The 20,047-nt window shown below is 49.2% G+C and overlaps 1 protein-coding gene across 4 annotated transcripts in view; it reads left to right on the top strand.

Moving 5' to 3' along the window:
• APBA2 (amyloid beta precursor protein binding family A member 2) overlaps nucleotides 1–20,047 on the top strand; it is a 234,260-nt gene that overhangs the window by 25,292 nt on the left and 188,921 nt on the right. For all 4 annotated transcript variants that reach the window (XM_033190742.1, XM_033190746.1, XM_033190745.1 and 1 more), the window contains exon 2: nucleotides 11,977–12,086. The gene's annotated coding sequence lies outside the window, so the exon portion shown is untranslated. The remainder of the gene's footprint in view (nucleotides 1–11,976; nucleotides 12,087–20,047) is intronic.

Genomic DNA, 20,047 nt, shown 5'->3' with positions numbered 1-20,047 from the left:
TCTCGGGCACCCTGGGCTGTGCTGAAAGCCTCTGCGTCACACCGCCTGCGTTAGTTGGCAAAGAGAGCTCCCACTGTTCTCTTAACTCTTGTCCTTTTGTACCACAGCAAGTGCTTTCCTGGAGATCAGAACCACGACTGGGTTTAACATCATCTTTGGAAATCCTAAAAGGCAATGAAGCATTTTTCTCTTTTCATTTTTTGTTTATATAGCTGTGTCAGTTTGAAATTTTATTTTCATATCAGTTCTAATAGTATGTCTGCTTGACATAGTTTCTATTAATGGGCTTGATGAGAAGCTATTTAAAAATTCAGATATTTAGAGTTTCAGGACCCATCGTCTTGATTTTTGGGGCAGTATCTCAATTTCAGACAGGGTTGTTCTTTTCCAGAAAGATGGGTCACTGAATAATTTACATTTTATGGTTGTTTTCTGAGGAACTATTTCCGGTTATAAATGGTAAACATCTTCTAGGTTTTGCAGTAAGAAATAATTGATTATGTTAGAAAAAAAGAACCAGAAGAAGATGTGATTTGAATTTTGAGTTCCTGTAAGTACCTTCTGGAGCAGAAGGTTTTGTCTTCATGGATTCTGCGTCTTGGATTTGGGGACTCGGTTGCACTGAGCTGTGCTCTGTGGGGAGGAGCCTGTGGCAGAACAGTTTGGGTTCTGCTGGCCGCCTCTCACTGTATTCAGGGAGGCTGGGTCCCAGAGAAAGGTGACAGCAGTTAGGTCTCGTTGGGAAGGAAACTCGGCTACCAACCCTGGACCATTTTGCTTCCCCCTGAACAAATAAGATAGTCATTTGCCTGCTTTGGGGACGGTGCCTGTGGTTCGCACAGGACGAGGTGGCAGCTGGCTTGCCTGCTGGCCTGCTTCGTGGAGATAAGATGTTCAGACCCACCGCTGTTATTCAGGGTGGAATTAATGAGGGAATTAATGCACTTCCTTCTGTCCCCCAATCTCATTTACATGTCTCTGGAGCTGAGCATATATTCCTTTTTTTTTCTTCATCTCAATAGAGCATTTAAATTAAATAGATGTCGCTTTAGCCATTCAGAGATGTTTCACATTTAAAAAAACAAAAGGTAGCTGCTGCGGTGATTCCTTTGCCCACCTCTACACCAGGGCCTTGTGGGACAGTCCCCCCTCGGCTGTGCTGAGCCCATCTGGAAGGGTTTCTGATTCTAATCAGAAGTGGAACAGTTTCAGTGCAGATTATAGGTTTATGTTAGCCTTAGTGATGGAGGGATGGAAATAGATACTTCCTCACTATTACCATTCCAAGTGAAATAATGAGGCTGCATATTTGCAGTGAGCTGCTGAAGCCAGACGTCACTAGAGTAATTTGGATTAGTGGGAAGTTGGAACATATTGTTTTAAAAGCGATTTCAAGAGCATCATCTTTGGAAATCCTGTATAGCAATGAAGTGATTTTTTTTTTCACTTTTTCATTTTTATTTACGTTGCTGTATGGTTGCATTTTTAGTTTCATATCAGTTCCCTCTAATAGCTTACGTGCTTGAGATATTTTGACTTCTATTAAATGGGCTTAATATGAAATTTCTATTCAATAATTTTTATTGCTATTTGGAAGACCTGGAAGTGTTTCCAGTTTTCATATTTTGGGTCATGGAGATGCTACTTCCCATCCATTTGGTGACATGTAAGAGTCAGGCCATTTCCAGGAAAGGCCGGAAGAGAGACTGTGTTTCTGAGACTATGCTACGGATTAGGACATGTGGGTTATTCAAAGATCTGTCCTTTTGTGCTTTGAAATCTGAAATGTAGAAACCGTGGCCTCACTGAGGAGGCGTTTTAGAATATGCAGGGGGGATGATCAGGACTGGATCTCGTAGTTGGGCACCACGTCCAGTCCCAGACAGCATTGCAAAGGCAAGGAGCCCATGAAAGCACTGAGCTCCAGCTGTCGGCTACTTACCTCCTGGAGCAGCAGGGTGAGGGGGCTCCGGCTGGAGAGTCCTGATGGCTGCCTGATTGTTACAGGATGTTACAGCTTAGGACTGGGGACACAGCCGAGCAACCCCCAGAAGTTGTCTCTGTTCTTTACTTTTCAGGTTCCCTGGAGGCAGGAGAGGAGCTGCCCTCATTTCTGGCAGGCACCCCGCTACATTATTGAGCAATCCTCCAGGCTGCAGAGATGTCAGAGGAGGGCCCTAATGTATCCTGATTTTGATTCTTTTATTCCTTTTCTCTAGGCCTTTTACTTGCAGGTATCTTCAGTACCTTGTGTGTATATTTACTTGAAAGCACACATTTAAATGTTTATAAGGAAAAGGTTCTAAAGACATCCATTGATCCATTCATTCTTCATTCAGCAAATACCTGTTGAATACCTACTGTGTGCTAGGCACTGTGTGCTAGGCACTGCGTGGGCGAGCCAGAGGGCTTTATTGCTCCAATGAGCTTGCGTTCTAGTATTCTAGTTGTTTTCACGCATCTGCGCTGTCTGGGACAGGCACCATTACGGTTTATTATATAGGAAGCAGCACGTGTCTGCACTACAGTTTGTGTGTACCGTAGATGGGCAAGGATCGAGTGCAAAAACTTCTGGGTCAAAAGGGGTTGGCTTGGGTCAGGCTGCTCAGTAGCTGAGGTGAAAGCATGTGCCACCCTCCTGATAGAGGGATCCTTGCTGATTGTGTGTGACACCAGAGCCTCCATATCTGTCAGCTGGGTTTGTCCTCACAATAGCTCGAGGAGCAGGTGGGGCAGCATCTGGAGGCTTGGTGCTGTTTCACACCTTGCTGGGACCACCAGGCTGCTCAGCAGTGGCCTGTGCCCACCACTGCACCTGCCGCCTTGTTCCATCTCTGGGACCTGTCAGGTCACAGTACTACCTCCTGTCCTTTCCCCCTTCTCCTAGGGGCTCTGGCTTCAATCCCCTGTGCCCAGGTTTGCAGACCACTCCCTGGGAAGCTGTCCTGGGATCTGTGTCTGTCTACTTCCTGTAGTCTACCACCGGGAGGTAGAAAGGGACAGTCTGCTGACCTGTAGTCTTTCCATAGCAGTGTCTGAATGGATTCAGGAAATCCTTGTGGAGCCCCAGTATGTGCTGCTGCTGGCTTAGGGGTTCGAGCCACAGCAGTATATGAGACGGGGGAGCCCCCATTTGTGGGTCTCACCATCTTTAGAACTTTAGCACTTACTTAAATTTAAAAAAATTCTACTAGTTGTAGCTTAAAGTCACCGAGTTTCTTTCGTTGTGTTTGATGACGTTGAAGCCAGTTTGGTAGATTCTATTTCATGAATAGTCCTTGCTGTGGTCTGACATCTGGGTCAGTGAGGAGCTTCGGCCCCTCCCTAGAGCCTCCTGTCCTGGGCTGCAGTGACAGGCTGCGGGCCGATGGGGTACACTCACACACACCCCTCTAGGAACACTGGGGTCCTGGATAATTATGCCAACAGCAGGCTATTTCTCCCTCCATGTGGAAGTCCTTGAGGTGAAACATTGGGTTTTTAAAAAATATTTTAGTCTTCTGTTGTGTCTAGTCTGAAAATTACTTACTTGCTTTTTAATTCTGTGAACGTGTTTCCTAATGGAAGGGTCAGAAATGTTCTCCTTGCACTTTCCATTAGTGCTGCAGTTGAGAGAGGGAAGGGGAGCGGTCAGGCTCCCCCTCCTCGTCCCAGGGGCCCTCACAGGGGCTGCTTTGAGGTGTAGACCTTGGAGAGGCAGCTCACCTCCGAGCCTGGTGTGTGAGAGCACAATGGTATTAGGTGACTTTTGAAGGGAAAGCAGGTTTTGGAAGAAGATCTGTATATACAAAAATACTGTATATTTCACCTTCATCGATGAAGGATTCAGAATTGCAGCAGAAATTTGAAGGAGGGCTGGGGGTTTGGGGCCATCTTGCACGTGGCTTCCTTTTGGAGTGCCTTTGTTCTTCCGTGACACCCACGGGGCCTGAGGGTGCGGCTGGATATTCCACCTGGATTGCAGCTGGGCAGCTGTGCTACAAGCTGCTCCTCCTCCCGTGTAGCACACTTCCCGGGTCCTGCCGCCCCGCTCAGCTGCACAGCCCATAAGGGACTGGTCCTGCCCACGCACTCCGGATCTCCCCCTCCTGAGAAAAGTTACAGAAAATATCTTCCCCAGGATTCCTGGGCTGCACGACCCTGATCAGCCCCTTTGTGAGAGCTGCTTTGGGTAGAGAAACGGGGACACAGCTCGTTCTTCCTCCTGCTCTTAGTGCAGTCAGGGTTCTGAGCTGATAGGGGCCTGGCCACTCCCCACCTGAGCCTGGCCTCAGCTGAGCTGGTCATCAATGTGTGTCCCGGGCCAGCGGCCTGCCTGTTATCTGCAGTGCACAGGTGTGCATGTGTGTGCATACATACACACACCACACACATACCATACCCACCTCACACACACCGCACACATACCCCATACACACCACACACCACACACATACCATACCCACCTCTCACACACCACACACATACCCCATACCACACACATAGCATACCCACCTCTCACATACCACACACATACCCCATACACACCACACACCACACACATACCATACCCACCTCACACACACCACACACATACCCCATACACACCACACACCACACACATATCATACCCACCTCACACACACCACACACATACCCCATACACACCACACACATAGCATACCCACCTCTCACGCACCACACACATACCCCATACACACCACACACACCACACACATAGCATACCCACCTCTCACGCAGCACACACCACATGTATACCATGCCCACCTCGCACACATAATACACATATCCCATACACACCAAACACCACACACACATCATATCCATCTCTCACACACCACACATTACATATATACCATGTCCACCTCACACACACATACATATACCCTATACACCCCACATACATACCATACCCACCTCATACACACCACACACTTAACCCATATACACCACACACCACACACATCACACCCACCTCACACGAACCACACACCACACACACCCCATACACACCCCACACCGCAAATATACCATACTCACCTCACACACACCACACACATCATACCCACAACACACACACCACATACCCTATACACACCACACACCACACAAATACCCCATACACACCACACACCACACACATACCCCATATACACCACACCACACACATACCCTTACACATCACACAGCACACACATACCCCGTATACACCACACCACACACATACCCTTACACATCACACACCACACCCATACCCATATACACCACCACACACATACCCTTACACATCACACACCACACCATCCCTACACATCACACACCCCACACATACCCTTACACATCACACACCACACACATACCCATATGCACCACACCACACACATACCCTTACATCACACACCCCACATACCCTTACACTCACACACCACACATACCCTTACACATCACACACCACACACATACCCTACACATCACACACCACACACATACCCTTACACATCACACACCACACACATACCCTTACACATCACACACCACACACATACCCTACACATCACACACCACACACATACCCTTACACATCACACACCACACACATACCCCATATACACCACACCACACACATACCCTTACACATCACACACCACACATATACCCTTACACATCACACACCACACACATACCCTTACACATCACACACCACACACATACCCCATATACACCACACCACACACATACCCCATATACACCACACCACACACATACCTCATATACACCACACACCACACACATACCCCATATACACCACACCACACACATACCCTTACACATCACACACCACACACATACCCTTACACATCACACACCACACACATACCCCATATGCACCACACACCACACACCATACACATACACCATACACACTACACACATGCCACACATACCACACATCACACACCCATCACACACACCACACACATACCATGCCCACCTCACACACCACACATACACCCTATACACACCACATACATGCCATACACACCACACACACCTCATACATATTACACACACACCACATAATACCATACATACACACCCCATACACATCACACCCGTCCATACATACCACACACCACACACACCCCATAGACAACATACACACACCACACCATACTCCATATACATATCACATCACCCATACCACATACCACATTCCACACAGACATCTCATACACACCATACACACTATACACATACCACGCAATAGCACACACACACCATGCACAGCCCATACACACCACACATTTGCATGTAAACTACTCATGGAATGAAACTGAATGATTGTTTTCCCACATTAATACTGCCCGCCTGCGCACCCCCGGCTGTCCTGGCCGGCACATCCCCTGGTCCTGCCCTCCCTTGGGTCAGCACTGCCTCCTGTGTTTCGGGTGTCTCTGGCTGTGCTCTGTGGCGTGCTCACATCCTGATCATGTGGGAGGCTGGCTCCTCTGCTCCAGTGGCCGCCTTCCTGGAGGAGGAGACCAGCTTGTTTGCCACCTCTCCTGATGCCCAGAGCGGCGGCCCGTGCAGGAAGTCCTGCTTCCTCCCCTCGCTGTCTGCCGTTGCCCACAGGTCACTTTGTTTCAGTGCCGACATCTCCCCAGCTAGAAAAGCAGACCCTCAAAGACGCACAGGTGGGTTTGATTAAAATGCTGGTGAATATTAAATGTGTTTTGGTGAAACACTCAGCCAGTAATACATTTTTAATAAAGTAAAATGTCCGGGTCCCCTCTGCTCCCACCTGTCTCCCCGCTCCCCTCCCCAGAGGATATGGCTGACAAGCCTTTTGGGGTTTCCCCTTTCTGTGTGCCTTTGCGAGCGTGTATGGGCTGGGCAGTGTGTGTATTCTCTAGCCATCTTGACGGACCTGTAACTGGGATCTACACACGTGCGCGCGCTGCAGCTCACTTGCCGTTTTCCCTCGAAAACAGGCCTGTAAGATCCCTCACTGTAGTGCGCATTGCCCTGCCTCTTTAAAAACGCTGTCGACTTCCAGCGCGTGAGCTCTGCCGTCATTTATTTAACATTCTCTTATTCATGGGTATTTAGGTTTCCAGTTTTTTAAAAGATTGCGGCAGTGAAAATCTTCAGCATCATTTTTTATACATGTGAGTCCTCCTGGAAATGGAGTTTTTGGGCACAAGGATATGCCTGTTTAAAGTTTTGATAGAGAATGCTGAATTGCCTTTCTGAAAGATTCATTCTAAAGAAATACACTTCTGCAAAAAGGGAAAGCTAGAAAGAAAGCAGTTGGCTGCCAACAGCTCAATAGAGAGAGGGGGACTCTCTGAGGCCATGAGGTGGGAAATGTGACAGCCTGGGAGAAGCCAGGGACCTGGGCAAAGGGTGACATGGTTACTAAGGTTTCCTTTGCTGTCCCCATCCTCCCTGCCCTCCCTCCAAACCCCCAGGAGAGGAGTACTGGGGAAAGACGGTACATAACTAAAATCCTGAGAATTCTCATGAACACTCCTCAGTTTGGAGAGAGAGGGACTGTGATGAGGGGGGTTGGGATGGTGTCCAGAGCCTGACGGCCCTCATCAGTGTCAGGAGAAACCTGCTCCCCTCCAGGGCTCCTTCCTTAGGATCTGGCTTGCACTGCATTCTGGGAGAATCCCGTAGCCCCATCTTCCCTGTACCCATTAACCCTTTAATGGTATCCCATTCTCACATTTAGCCCTTTGAGTCAATCAACTACCATATTAAAAAATTAATAGACTTATTTTTTTTCAGCAGTTTTAGGTTTATGGGGAAATTAAACAAAGTTTAGGGAGTTCTCCTGTACCCCCTCACCCCACTTCCCCCGTTTCCTCATTATTAACATCTTACATTGGTGTGGTACATTCGTTACCTTTGATGAGGTAGTATTATTATTAACTGGAGCCCACAGTTCAAACATATTAGAGTTCACTCTTCGTGTTGTATATTCTATGGGTTTTGACAAATGTGGAATGACTCAGCTACCATGTCTTTGTTTTAGTAGATCGTCAGTTGCTTTTTGTCTTATTAGCTGACTGCTGCTTTGAGAAGACCTTCTTGTCACATCCTTTTGCACCCTGGCTTACTGTGGCGTGGGGCAGGGGTACTGGGGGCCAGCTGGCCTCTGGGGAGCAGCACTCACTGCATCCTGCCCCTGCCCCACTCTGCTCCTCTCTGGTCTCAGCAGCCTCCCTTGCTCCTTTCACCTGCCTTACCCCAGCACAGCTACCTGCTGCTTAGATGCCACTATGGGGCAAGGAAGCTGCTCCCAGTCAGTCTCCGAGGATTCTGCCCAGAGAGGGGTAAGAATCACCACGAGTGTTTGCTAGGCACTTGGGAGGTGCAGGCTCTGCGGGAAGGCCTGCAGGCTGAGGCGGTCTGCTTTGGGTTTTGCAGCATTGCCTGTGGTCTCCGTGGGTGAGGGAAAAGGCACAGGGAGGTTAAGAAGCATTCCTGGTGCCACGGAGCCAGTCAGTGACACAGCCGGCTCTCAACCCAGGCCACTGCCCTCGGCAGCCAAGCCCCTTCTTTATTTTGGAATGGCCACCCGGCCAACTGGCACACAGGGAGAACTCATGAAAGGAGTGGCTCACTCCTGAAGGGAGAGGGACACAGGAGCAGCCTTGATGTGCTGCACCCCCTCCAGGCCCCAGTGCCTGCCCTCGGAGGAAGCGGGACTCCCAGGTGGGCGAGGTGAAGCAGATGGCCTCCGCCACGGCGAGGAGGAATCCCGTGATCCTCTGGCTTTTGCATCGTTGTGGGAACACTCGGGCGGGATGTATTTTAAAGGAGTGCCTGATGCCTGTGGGTGTGGTGGGGATGGGGATGGGGTTGGGGGTGGGGGTGGTTGCAGTGGGGCCTATGCAGGATCCCGATTGGAGGGGGCTGCAGAGGCTACTGCTGGCCCGGGTGTCACCATGGCAGCTGGAGAGTAGGCGACAGTCGCTTGGCGTCCTGCTTGGGGTTGTGGCCCACATCAGTGAGCAGTTCCTGTCCCGCCGCTCACTGCGACGCTGGGCAGGGCCGCTTGCCAGTTAATTGTGGGGATTCTCTCTCTCTCTTTTTTTTTTTTGGAGACGGAGTCTCCCTCTGTCACCTAGGCTGGAGTGCAGTAGCGTGATCTGGGCTCACTGCAAGCTCCGCCTCCCGGGTTCACACCATTCTCCTGCCTCAGCCTCCCAAGTAGCTGGGACTACAGGTGCCCGCCACCACGCCCGGCTAATTTTTTTGTATTTTTAGTAGAGACGGGGTTTCACCGTGTTAGCCAGGATGGTCTTGATCTCCTCACCTCGTGATCTGCCTGCCTCGGCCTCCCAAAGTGCTGGGATTACAGGTGTGAGCTACCGCCCCCAGCCAATTGTGGGGATTATCTGAGAGTTGCTGGAGTGTTCTGCCCTTCCCTGCGAACCTTTTACCTGGGTGGGCTGGGAGAGAGGCCGAGCCAAGGGAAGGAGGCAGGATGCCACACACGCCCTGCAGGGAGGGTCATCTGCTGGGCACTGTAACACACAGAAAGCCAGGAGCCTGAGCCCCACCCGCAGTTGTTGAATGGAGGGAGAATGAACAACCGCTGACTCCTGGGTTCCTGGGAGGCTGTACCTCTGTCCCTCTGCTCTGGGTCAAACCGGCTGTATGCTTAGCCTCAGGAACATGCGGCAGGTGGCAGCCCATGGCCCCGTGGCAGGTAATGGTGGTTTTGCAGTGTGGTATGCTGTAGGGGCTGACAGGCACAGCTGGGCAGCCAGGCTTTCTCTGGCTCAGGATGCGGGGCTGGTTCTTCCCAGAGGAGGCAGAGGTCAGGGAGGAACTCTTTCCCTGTGTCTCCTGAACAGCTTTGTCAGCACACCCTGCAGTGTGGACTCAGTGAGTGTCCTGCAGCTCTGTTGACCCACAGGGGCTGTGTACATTCAGCCCTCAGGGCAACCTCTGCATTTCCTTTCTGGGGACTCCCAGATGAACCCTGCTCTCCCAGGTCATCCTGCTCCGTATTGATGTGATAACCCCCTCCTCAGTCCGAAACATCTGCTGGCCCCGTTAGTCTGTGGGATAAGAACGGGCTTGAGCATGGCTGTCAGTGCTCTGTGTGGCGTCAGTGGCGTGTTCTGTGGCAACTTCTTTCCTCTGTAGCCTGGTATCTTTGACTCCCAGCCCAATGCTCCCTTCTCATCTACCAGAGGCCCCTCCTCAGCCTTTGCATTTGCTTGCATTTATCTTCCTTCTTTAAGGCTGCATTTGAGGGTTTATGGGCCAAAAGCATCATGTCCAGTCTGTTGCATTTGCTTGCATTTATCTTCCTTCTTTAAGGCTGCATTTGAGGGTTTATGGGCCAAAAGCGTCATGTCCAGTCTGTAAACTGTGTGCCCTCTCGGGGCCAGGTAGGAGCCCGAGAGGAAATGGGAGAAGTGGTCACGAATGATTGTGAGGACTGCAGAAAGAAGACAGGGCTGAGAAGAGTGTGATTACCCCCAGAATTCAGAGCTGCCTGCACCAGCTGGGTTTTGAAGAATGAATAGGAGTTTTCCAGGAAGATTCTAGAGGAACAACAGCAACAAAAAGATTTGAACATGGGCACAGAAGAGGTGAGGCACAGATGGCACAGGGATTTGGGGTGTGATGGGGCAAGGCAGCCATGGGCAGGGCGTAGGCCCAGGACCTCAGATGCTTGGCATGCCATGGCTTGGAGGCCATGGCCTTGCCATGCAGCACTGTGTCTCCATGGGCCCCATTAGAGTCCCTGGCTCTTGGTGTGCCCTTCATGCCCACACCATGGTGGGAGCAGGCAGGTGGGGTTTGGCCTGAGTTTCCCCCGAATGGACACTACTCCCTCTTGTGCTTCAGTGTCAGAGTGGGCCCATGGGGTGGGAATAAATGTTTGGGTTTAGGAGGCCTCCAGCTGGGTGGCCTGCTCCCAGGCAGGAAACACAGATGAGAGGAAGCAGCAAGTCGGAAGGCAGCAGCCGTGGATGTTAAAGCCGGAGGGACCTCTTAAGTACTGGGTGTCAGCTCCCTCGTTTGATGTGGTAGGAAGATGAGGGTGAGAGGGGTTGGGAGCAGGTGCTGGAGCTGGAGCCTGAATCCCCATATCTCAGTGCTGCCGTCATCCTTCATGGTAAGGAAACTGAGGCACAGGCAGATTACGTAGTCTTCTCAGGATGTCAGTGGCAGAGCTGGGACGTGAACCAAAGTGTCTGTCTCTGCAGCTCAGTTCTGTGCGAAGTCCAGCCAGACGGTGCTGATCAGTAGGGGTGCTGGCTGAGCACTGATGGCCACCTGCGTCTCAAGGAGAAGCAGTGTCACCTGCTAATCTGATGGCTTCTCTGGGCACTGGCACGTGGGCACCATTGCCCTTTCTCTGCAAGGGGTTTGTTTAGTGTGTTTGGAAAAACACCCCCCAGCCTACTAGGTGTGGCATGCACTATTTTAAGATAAATAACCCAAATCCCACAAGCTCTGTATCTCATGCAGCATTTTGTACTTCGAAAAACCAAGTTGGGAACAGAACCCTGATGAATGTGGATCATTTCCTGTCAGAGCAAATGAAACCTGAAGTATTAATGGCACCAGATTTCCCTTATCTTCCTACCGAAGGGCTTGAAAAATGTATTCCCCACAAACTTAGCATGCAGCTCTGCTACCTGTGGCCCGAAATCATTAGTTGTCTGTACTTACTGACCCTTGGGAATAAACATGAAAGTTCACTTGAAGACTTGGGGGAGAATCACGGTCAGCCTGTGACTTGGTTTTTCCGATATTCAGCCGCTCTGGAGAGCCTTGGAGTTCCAGCTGCTCTAGAGATTCCAGAGAGGGAGCTGTTGGCCTCCCATAAGCACGTGTGGCCCATCGTTGCCGTCCACACCTGCCCCTCTGTGGGTGAGTCAGCACTTTCCTTTCTCAGCCGGTGGATGCTTCATTTGTTTGTGTTCTTTTTCTTTCCAGTCTCCTGAATATTTACACATTGCCGAATCTCCCGTGGACGAACCACCAACAGGCCAGGACTGTCCCGTGGACAGACGGGGTGAGCCTCTTCCTGTGTCTGGAGATTCTGAGTGAGTAGAACCCGTCACGATCCCCACTGCACTTAATGTGGCATTCATGCCTGAGTCTGGGCTGCTGTGCTAATTGGGGGCCGTAGGAAGAGTTATAGCCGCCATGGCCCTCACCTTTCTCTAGCAAAAGCTTAAACACAGCTACGCTCAATATTTTTGCTTTCTGCTTTCACAGACTTCACATACACTTACATTTATTTTGAGGTGAAAAGGGAAGGACAGACATTTACAGGGGACCAGTTGCCAGGAGAAGGCTGCATTCCCTGTGAACCCGTCCATCTCACCTCTGAGATCCTGTCTCTGGGACGCCCCAGGTCCCTTTTCCCAGCTGCACTGAGGCCTCCGTCCTCCTGGGGGAGCTGTGCTGTGCTGCCTCCTTGGGCAGCCTCCCTTCCCCATGGGGTGCAGATGGGCCCGGGGCATCCCGGTGATCAGTTCTTCCCAGGGATCCAGGAGGAGGGGCCGGCAGGAAGTGGGCAGGTTCTTTCTGCTCGACCTGGCAATAACAATTCCTAAATTGTTCAGCACCTCAGGCTGCTTGCCTTGACAACCAGGTGGCCAGTCCCAGGCACTGCCAGTGTGGGCAGGGCCCTCCTCAGGGACAGCAGCAGGGCAGCCCAAGCACAGTTAGTCCCCACAAGGCGACGGTGCGGGACACATTCTCGAGCTGCCTGCAGGGTTTGGTTGTGGGAGCGGCTCAGCCCCTCCTGTAGAGGCAGGAGCATCTTCAGCCGCTGACAGTTGTCCCGCAGGAGCCCTGTGCCCGGTGGAATATCTCAGTGCAGTGCACAGTGGGGCCACCGCTGGGCCACAGCCATGCTCTGTCCTTTAGTGGACCGTCTGAGCCGTGTTCCACCTGCCTGTTCCGACACACTGGTCTCCCTCGGTGACCCTGCTCCCACCGGCTTCCCCATGGTTTCCATCTGTAACCCAGACCCTGTTCCAGGAGCTGGCTCAGCACTGTCCTGCTCCACACCCTCTCTCAGGGGACATTCTAACCTGCCCCGCCTGTCCTGCTCCTGCCTCTCAACCCAGAACACTGCAGGTCCTTCAGGTTAATTAGGTGAGACCTTAGAAGCAGGGACAGCAGGATTTATTCCACACGCACCATGCACTGTGCTGAGGAAGCCGCGGTCACTCCCCTCATGGTCACTGGGGTGAGGAAACTGAGGTTGTTGCCCATGTGGTAGAACTGGGATTCAGAGCCTGGGCCACACCTCAGTCGCCACACTGCGCCCTGTGCAGGGCGCTGGGGAAACCAGGCAGCTAGGACCGGCCTGTGCCTTGGGATGCTTATCCAGACCACCCACCCTCGCCCCCTTTGCACCTCAAAGGCTTGATCTACTTTTCAGACACAGTTTTTATGTTGTCAGCATGATACATAGCGTATTTTAAGATGTCAAAGAATTTTACAGGTTTTATGAAAAAAATGGCAGACCCCTGGCCTCCCAGACCATCTCCCCACAGCCCCTGCCCTGCCCACTCCCCATAGATTACCACTTTCAGCTGTCGTCGCTTCTTCCTCTGGATTTATCTCCACGTTTGTAAAGAATATGGGCACGCTACTATTTCTTAGTCTCCTGTTGTGGTCAAGATTTCCCTCCTGAGAGCTGCTCCATCTAACCCTAACCCTAACCCTAATACATAGGGTTATGTCGTCATTTAGGTGAACCCTTGTGCAGCGTGTATCCGTCAGGATAGGCTGCCTCATGAGGCTGTAACAAGCATCCCCAGAGCTGAGAGAGTTCCGTTTCTCTAGCCTCCTGCCCTGGGGGTGGGTGCTGAGTCTTGGGGAGGTGTGGGGTTGGGGGAGGGGCCCCAGGGCTCAGCAAACTGGTGCTCACCAGTGTCACCATGTTCCCTGCCCTCTTCTCATATGGAACCCGTGGTGCCCTTTTGCCAGGGCATCCCTGCTCAGGGGTCAGGATAGTCCTCCTCGGAGTGGCTGGGGGTCTGATTCTCCCTATTTAGACCATTGAGTAGCCCCCTGCTTTCGGCCTCACTCCCTTTCTGTGCTGGTGTCTCAGTGCTTGGGTCTTTCGGGGTTTTAGAGGTGGGCTGTGAGGCTGGGCACAAAAAGGCTTCTCTGCCTCCCCCTCTCCCCGGGGCTCCTCATCCCTGTGCTGCCTCAGCACTTCGTCTGGCAAGATTTGCAGGTGCAGCTTTCATTTCTCATTCTCCTGGTTCTGAGTGACTTTAAGAGAAGATGCAGAAAGGCTGTGACCCCACCTCTAAAAGCCAGCAGTCAACCTGGCCACTCTTAAGCCTGTTCTAGTGGGCTTCCCTCCCCGTCACCCTGCTGTGACAACATCGCACGAGGACAGACTCGACACAGGATTCTGTCCTCGCCTTCCCGAGCGCCCGGCAGCCCTGGTGCTGTAGCTTTCCCTCTCCCCTCCTTGTTCTCAACCTCAGGAGGAAACTGTCATTTCTCACCATGAGATATGATGTCATCTGTAGGTCTTTTTTAAAAAAAGTAGGTAAAATTCAGATAACATTAGCCATTAACCATTTGAAAGTGTGTAATTCAGTAACATGTAGTGCATTTGCAGTGTTGGGCACCCACCATCTGTGTCTAGTTCCAACACGTTTTCATCATCCCAGAGGGAAACACTCCATTAAGCAGTCACTCCCCAGCCTCCCTACCCCAGTCTGTGGCAGCCGCAATCTGCTTTCTGTCTCCATGGACTTACAAATTCTGAATGTTTCCCATAAGTTAGAAATCATATAATTTGTGACCTTTTCTTTCTGGCTTCTTTGGCTTAGCATAAAGTTTATGGGGATCATCCATGTTGCAACATGTGTCAGAACTTCAGTCCCTTTTTTTTTTTTTTTTTGAGATAGAGTCTCTCACTCTGTCGCCCAGGCTGGAGTGCAGTGGCGCGATCTCGGCTCACTGTAAGCTCTGCCTCCCGGGTTCACGCCATTCTGCTGCCTCAGCCTCCCAAGTAGCTGGGACTATAGGTGCCCGCCACCATGCCCGGCTAATTTTTTCGTATATTTAGTAGAGACGGGGTTTCACCGTGTTAGCCAGGATGGTCTTGATCTCTTGACCTCGTGATCCACCTGCCTCAGCCTCCCAGAGTGCTGGGATTACAGGCGTGAGCCACCACGCCCGTCCCAACTTCAGTCGTTTTTAGGGCCGAACAGTATTCCATTCTGCAGATACACCACATTTGTTTGCGCCTTCAATTGATGGACATTTGGGTTGTTTCCATCTTTCGGCTGTCAGGAATAATGCTGCTGTGAGCGTGTGTGGACAGTGTTAGTTTCCGTGTCTGTTTTCACCTCTTTCGTGTATGTATTTAGGAGTGGAACTGTTGGGTTCTGTGGTAACTCTGTTTCACTTTTCCAGGAACTGCCAAACTGTTTTCCACCGCAGCAGCTGCGCCACTTTACATTCCCGCCGGCAGTGAGTGTGGGTGCTCCTTTTTCGCCATCCTTGCCAGCTCTTGTTAGCTTCTGTTTTTGTTGCCTTGTTTTCATTATGGCCAGCCTACTGGGTGGGAAGTGGGATCTGACTGTTGATTAGCATTTCCTGAATAGGTTTTTTGGTAGATGTTCTTTGTCAAGCTGAGGATGGTCTCTGCCTAATTTCGTGAGTGGTTTTTAATCAGAAATGGGTGTTGGATTTTTGTCAGATGCTTTTTCTGCATCAGTTGATCTGATCATACAATTTTTTCTCTTTAGTCTGTGATGTGGTAGATTATATCCATTGATTTTTCTAATGTTGAACCAACATTGCCACCTTGGAAAAAATACCGCTTAGTGTATAATTCTTTTTAAATGTTATTAGATTTGATTTGCTAATAATTTGTTGTAGATTTTTCAGTTGTTTGCTCCTGAGAGGTAGTGGTATGGCGTTTTCTTATGATTTGTTTGGTTTTGATGTTAGGATAATTTCAGCTTCATAAAGTGAGGAAGTGTTTCTTCTCTTCCAGTTGCTGGAATAGGTTCTAAAGAATTGGTGTAATTTCTCCCTTTGCTGTTTGGTAGAATTCACCAATGAAATCTATCTTCCTGTTACTGGTTTTTAGTTTAATTCCATTGTAGTCTGAGAATATATTTTTATGATTTCTATTTTTAAAATACTTGTTAAGATGTGCTTCATAGCTCAGAATGTGGTCTATCCTTGTGAATGTTCCGTGCAAGCTTGAGAAGAATGTGTATTTTGCTGTTGTTGGATGGAATATTCTATAAATGTCAATTCGATTGAGTTGTTGTATGGTGCTATTCAAGTGAACTGTCCTTGTTGATTTTCTATCTGCTTGTTCTATCAATTACTGACAGGTCATGAAGTCTCCACTTATAATAGTGGATTTGCCAATTTCTCCTTTAGAATTAAAATTCTATCAGATTTTGCCCCATATATTTTAATTATCTGTTGCTAGGTGCATAGCCTTTGAGGATTGTAACATCCTCTTGGAAAATTGATTTTTTATTATGTAATGTCCCCTCTTTATCCCTGATAAATTTCCTTGGTTGGTAGTCTGCTTTGTCTGAAATTAATAATGGTACTCCAACTTACTTAGATTAGAGTTAGCATGGTATACCTTTCTCTGTCCCTTTGCTTTTAACCTGCCAGTGTCTCTGCATTTAGAGTAGATATCTTGTAGATAGCATAGAGTTGGGACTTGTGTTTTTTATCCACTCTGAAAATCTCTGTGTTTCCATGGGTGTGTTTTGATCCTTCACATTTAAATGATTATTGAGGTACTTAGATTAATATCAAACTTTTTAGTAACTGTCTTCTGTACTTGCCAGATACTTGTTTTTCTCTCTCCTCTGGTTTCAATGGACCATTTTATGTGATGCCATTTTATCTCCTTTCTTAGCGTGTCACTCATACTTCTTTTTAAAAGTTTTACAATATATGTTTACAATGTATATTTCAAAATAATCTAAGCCCACCTTCAAATAACACTATATCTCTTCCCATTAGTACAACTATTTTATAACAGAATACTCCCAAGTCTTCCTTTAGGTCCCTTGTGACATTGCTGTTAATTATTTCAGTTATCCATGTCATAATCATACAGTACATTGTTACTGTTACTGCAATAGATAGCATTTATTTTTATATCAAAATAGAAAATTTTATTTCACTGTTATTTATTCCTTTTTGAATACCTCTTTTTTTATGTAGAGCCAAGTTTCTAACCTATATAATTTTTCTTCTGTATGAAGAAAAATCTTTTAACTTTTATTTCAGGGTATATATGCCAGTGATGAATTCCCTTGGTTTTGTTTGCCTGAGAAATTATTTCTCCTTCATTTTTGAAGGATACTTTTTCTGGACATAGAATGCTAGGTTGGTAGTTTCTTCTTTCAAAATGTTAAGGATTTCACTCCATTCTCTTTTTTTTTTTTTTTTTTTGAGACAGAGTCTTGCTCTGTTGCCCAGGCTGGAGCTGCAGTGGTGCTGTCTTGGCTCACTGCAGCCTCCACCTCCTAGGTTCAAGCTATTCTCCTGCCTCAGCCTTCTGAGTAGCTGGGATTACAGGTGCCTGCCACCATGCCTGGCTAATTTTTGTATTTTTAGTGGAGATGGGTTTTACCATGTTGACCATGGCTGGTCTCGAACTCCTGACCTCAAGTCATCTGCCTGCCTCAGCCTCCCCAAGTGCTGGGGTTGCAGACGTGAGCCACTGTGCCTGGCCTACCCACCCTCTTCTTCCTTTCCTGGTTTCTGATGAGAAGTGGGCTATAATTCTTATCTTTATCCCTCTCTAGATAAAGTGTTTCCCCACCCTGCTGGTCATTTCCCTTGGTCATTTTCTCTTTGACTTTGGTTTTCTATAATTCAAATATGATATGCCTAGGTGTAGGGTATTTTGCTTTTTGTTTTTTTGTTTTGTTTTGTTCTTAGTATTTACTCTATTTGGTGTTCTTTGAACTTCCATGATCTGTGGCTTGGATCTGTCATTAATTTTGAAAATATTTTGGCCATCATTACCTCAAATGATTTTCTTCTCCATTGTCTCTTTTGTCCCCTTTTGGTGTTCCAATTACACTTGTAACATCTTTGATGTTGTTCCACAGTTCTTGGATTCTTTGTTCCCCCCACAAAAATATTTTCATTTTTTTGTAGAGATGGGGTTTTGCCACGTTGCCCAGGCTGATCTTCAACTTGTGAGCTCACGTGATCCTCCCGCCTCAGCCTCCCAAAGTGCTGGGAGTACAGGCGTGAGCCGCTGTGCCCGGCCTCCCCACCATCCTTTGAGTGCATGTGTGTTTCAGTTGAGAGGTTCCTGTTGACCTGTGTTCAGGCTGATTATTTTCTTTTTTTTTTTTCTTTTTTTTTTTTTTTTGAGGCGGAGTCTCGCTCTGTTGCCCGGGCTGGAGTGCAGTGGCCGGATCTCAGCTCACTGCAAGCTCCGCCTCCCGGGTTTACGCCATTCTCCTGCCTCAGCCTCCCGAGTAGCTGGGACTACAGGCGCCTGCCACCTCGCCCGGCTAGTTTTTGTATTTTTAGTAGAGACGGGGTTTCACCATGTTAGCCAGGATGGTCTCGATCTCCTGACCTCGTGATCCGCCCGTCTCGGCCTCCCAAAGTGCTGGGATTACAGGCTTGAGCCACCGTGCCCGGCCAGGCTGATTATTTTCAGCCATGTTGATGAGCCCGTCAAAGGCATTCTTCATTTCTGTTAATAGGTTCTTTTGGACCAGGCACAGTGGCTCACGCCTGTAATCCCAGCACTTTGGGAGGCTGAGGCAGGCGGATCACCTGAGGTCAGGAGTTCGAGGCCAGCCTGACCAACATGGAGAAACCCCGTCTCTATTAAAAATACAAAATTAACTGGGCGTGGTGGCGCATGCCTGTAATCCTAGCTACTCAGGAGGCTGAAGCAGGAGAATTGCTTGAACCTGGGAGGCGGAGGTTGCAGTGAGCTGAGATCGCATCACTGCACTGTAGCCTGGGCAACAGAGCGAGACTCTATCTCAAAAAAAAAAATGTGTTGTCCTTTTTGCCTTCTAGCGTGCCTTGTAATTTTTTTGAGGCTGGATATGATGTATAGGTTGCTAGGAACTGAGGTAAACAGGCCTTTAACGTGAGATTTTCTGTGAATCTGGCTGTCGGCTACGTGTAATGTTTGTTGTAGCTGTGAGTGCCGGAGCGTTCTGATCCCTGCAGTGCCCTTGTTTTTGTCCTCTGGCTCTGGGCTTCCCTAAGTTCCCTTCCTCAGAGAGAGTGAGTGTCTTGCAGCTCGCCCAGCTTTCACCTGCTGTTGCACACTGGAGTCCTGCTGGTGTCCTTGTAGGGTGTGGGGAGGGCCAGGGGTCTATAGTCTTCCGATTACACCTCAGTCTTTCTGTGGGCCCATTTCCCTGGGCTGTGACTGTCACGCATGTTTCTTCTTATATAGCTTTTCCAGACCCCAAACAGGAGACCAGAGGGGGCTGGACTCAGGAACACCCTTCCCCCATGGCTCTGCAACAAAGTTCTGGTAAAGTCTTTCCCTGCAGGAAGCAGGCCTTTGTCATCGAGAAGGCTCTGGCTACATTTCACCAGGATGACATTTCTCCTCCCTCTGCCAGAGTCACCAGGAGATGTCTTTTGGGTTTTCATGGTGAGAACCTAGTGGGGATCCTGGAGGAAAAGCCCATGAAAGTTTCGGGGCCCCCTAAGACTGTGGTTTCTAGGAGTTTCTCAGTCATGGGAGTCCACCCTTGGCCTGCAGCAGTTTGTCAGAATTACCCAAACTACTGTGATGTGGCCCTGGAGGCTCTGTTCCAGGTCACTGGATCTTTGGATTTGGCTGTCTCTCTAGGTTTCCGGGGGGGCAGTTTGCAAACTCAATTCACTGGTGAGTTCAAAGAAAGTCACTGATTGTCAGTTTGTGCACCATTTTCTTGTCATAAGGATGGGAGTGATGACTTCCAAGTTCTTTATGTGTTGGAGCGGAAACCCCAGTCCTTCCCCTGCTTTGATTTTCCTGACTCTCACCCCAACTGGGAAT

This window comes from Trachypithecus francoisi, unplaced genomic scaffold (assembly GCF_009764315.1).
Source record: "Trachypithecus francoisi isolate TF-2019V2 unplaced genomic scaffold, Tfra_2.0 Lachesis_group3, whole genome shotgun sequence".
NCBI lineage: Eukaryota > Metazoa > Chordata > Mammalia > Primates > Cercopithecidae > Trachypithecus > Trachypithecus francoisi.
Note: the sequence above shows the minus strand (reverse complement) of the source record. Positions and strands in the feature narration are given on the sequence as shown.